The sequence below is a fragment of the Triticum aestivum genome, chromosome 5A (assembly GCF_018294505.1).
Source record: "Triticum aestivum cultivar Chinese Spring chromosome 5A, IWGSC CS RefSeq v2.1, whole genome shotgun sequence".
Lineage (NCBI taxonomy): Eukaryota > Viridiplantae > Streptophyta > Magnoliopsida > Poales > Poaceae > Triticum > Triticum aestivum.
The window spans coordinates 676,954,123-676,957,438 of record NC_057806.1 but is presented as its reverse complement, the minus strand read 5'-3'; positions in this window follow the sequence as shown (position 1 = coordinate 676,957,438).

The following is a 3,316-nucleotide window of genomic DNA, read 5'->3' as shown; positions in this document are numbered from 1 at the left end:
GAGTTCAAATAGTTGCAAACACTCATTAGATTATGTTGACCAACGAGATATTCATCTAAATAGCTGATATGCAAAACTGAATACCTACCGACTCCTAGGAGCCATTAAAAAATTTCAAACATGAAAGAAACCAGAACTTGAATGCATATTGAAGCTCAGAGTTGCAAACATTTATGCCAGGAAAAGTGACAAGAAGTGATAATTTTGAAGAATGTGTAATTTGAAATGCAGGAATATCTTACCATATCAACAAGACAAGAGTGATAAAAATTCGGCAAAAATGTTAAGAACAGAAAAGCTACCAACTCCCCCTTAGGAGTAGAGATTCACACAACACACAACTACACAAGCACTGCAAATGATAGTGAAATAAAGCAATTCACCACTGACAAATACTTAACGTCCAGATACAAGAATCTCTACCTAATATTACCCTCCCCGCATTAATGTGACATGGTTACCTTTTCCCATCTCTGCATACATTCTTTCGTACAATACAGCTTGCAAACAGGTGCAAGGAACATACTATTTCAGCGCAATAATGTTAGCAAACTTTAACCATCGCAGACATATATAAAAATGTGATAAACATTAAAAAGGAAAGGGAAAAAAGGCAAGTTTCATGGATTAGCTCTGTGGGCAAACCGGCTAAGCAACAAATCTGCCAAAGCAATATGTGGCTACCTTTCTTCCAGTCAGCGCTGACATATGGTCCAGTTTTACAAATTCTCTCAATAGAAGCTGAAAGTGAAGAAGACTATAATATAAATGGTCCACAGATCATGGCTTCTACTCCGATTGAAATCTTAATTCAATTGTCCTTCATCTACATATACAGCAGATAGCAATGCCCAAAGGAACCACCTCACACCTCAGTGAAGCTTCAATCCTGAAAAGTTAAGTTACCAATGTGGGGAAGAGTAATGAAGCTTCATTAACTCACCAGTAATAGATACCTTGTACAACCATTTGAAAACTTCGGCATGAAGTGTGTTGTTTGTCAAATCTGCCATGTTTTAGTTCATCGTAAACTTGATATATTCATCTATAAACTTACGTACTACATGCCTAACTGTTGCAGTCACGAAGATTTCAATTTAATTTCTCGGGTTTCATTTGAACCTGTTGTTAGTAGTGTGACCAGTAGTGTGATCTTGTGGTTTAAATAACCTCTGGATTGCTAGAATGATAAGAAAAATTTGCAGGTGAAGGACCCTAGTACTATGTTTAATATTGGATTTACTTTTTCTAGTAAAATAACGTTCTTGCTCTGAATTACTGCTCTAGTAATCATATGGTACAACTCATCATTATAGGTCTCACTCTCGTTTGCAAACTCCCCAGACTATTTAAAGACATTATAACTGAGCACTATTGGAGCCCTCTCAGGCCATTATCGATTTTGACCGTCAGATGTCAAGTTGTGGGCGTTTCTAGCGGTTGGATTTCCCTCTAATCCGGTCCAGCCTTCCTCTGTTGTGCAAATCGGGCTGCATGGGCTGGGTCGCTTCTCTCATAACAAAATCCACAATCTCCTGTTAATTGGGCCCAACGGACCTTCAGTTTGTCGTAATTGCTTTCCCGTCCGTCGCAACTTTGGAAGGGCGAGAAAAAAATTGCCGAGCGCACTCTCTCTCTCCTCCCATGTAGTGTTATGTGGTGCGGCTCGTTTGGAGCGGAAGAGGAACTTGCTCCGTCAAAAGGAGTAGAGACAGTCGGTCGCTTCTCTCGAGCAAAAAAAAAGTGACTCGCATGGTTGCTGGTTGGAGCGGAAGAGGAACTTGCTCCGTCAAAAGGAGTAGAGACAGTCGGTCGCTTCTCTCGAGCAAAAAAAAAGTGACTCGCATGGTTGCTGGTTGGAGCGGAAGAGGAACTTGCTCCGTCAAAAGGAGTAGAGACAGTCGGTCGCTTCTCTCGAGCAAAAAAAAAGTGACTCGCATGGTTGCTGGTTGGAGCGGAAGAGGAACTTGCTCCGTCAAAAGGAGTAGAGACAGTCGGTCGCTTCTCTCAAGCAAAAAAAAAGTGACTCGCATGGTTGCTGGTTGGAGCGGAAGAGGAACTTGCTCCGTCAAAAGGAGTAGAGACAGTCAGTCGCTTCTCTCGAGCAAAAAAAAAGTGACTCGCATGGTTGCTGGTTGGAGCGGAAGAGGAACTTGCTCCGTCAAAAGGAGTAGAGACAGTCGGTCGCTTCTCTCGAGCAAAAAAAAAATGACTCGCATGGTTGCTGGTTGGAGCGGAAGAGGAACTTGCTCCGTCAAAAGGAGTAGAGACAGTCGGTCGCTTCTCTCGAGCAAAAAAAAAGTGACTCGCATGGTTGCTAGTGAGAGGCGAGTGTTGGCGATGCGGTTCGGACGGTTACTGGTCGAGGACCGAGACCATGCGCCCGTGTTGGTTCGAGCCTCCCGACGCGCATGCCGATGTAGGTAGAGGCGAAGCGTCGCTCAACTGTTCAGTGAAGCGGAGGGATGAAACGGACTATAGTTGAAGCATTGAAGGAGGCAATGAATTTTCAGTTCCAGGGAGCATTCACCGCGAGCAATGTGCGCCAATGGAGGTGTGCGTTTTCCCCAACCTCCAGCCGCTTCAGTTCCTGCGCTCGCATATAGCTTCGTCTCCTGGTGCTCTCCCTCACCCTTCGTGCTCCAGCAAACGGATTGCCTATCACGGGAGAGTGAATTGATTAGCCGATGGCCACGCGCTAGATCGTGAAGCTCTAACCAGGCTGTAGAGGCGGCAACGAAAAAGCTACGAGCATCTTGGGCGACGACTTCAGTTGCTCACACCTTTTATAGATGGTCGATGGGGGATTCCTCGAACGCCACCGCCGCCTTTGTGTACAATCACACTCGCTGACGGCACGTGCCCCCCGACGACCACATCCCTCGACTGCCACTTATTTAGAGATAGATGAAGGTTGGTTTTTCCTGCAATTCGTGCTACAAGTTGCATCAGCAAGCAAGGTCGAATCCTGAGCTCCAACTGTCGCGAGGATCCTTTAGTCAAAATCCGATCAATGCCTTTGTTTTTCTCTCCATATGCTGCTAAAGCCCCCACTCCGCTTCCCCAATCTGCATTTTTTTGCTCAGATCTTGCTACTGATGGTTGTCGGTGTTTATGGATGTTTGTAAACAAGACTCCTAATTAGATTTGTGTTGAAAATTCTACGTAACCATTTTGTAATTTTGATTGATTGCTATGGACAAGTTGCTGATTATATATTTTGTTTGCAGCAGGCAATCTATAAATTGAGGTTTTATCCCCATTGTTTGATCATCTCCATCACACTGTGTTATATGTTTGTGTTAATTCCTCATAT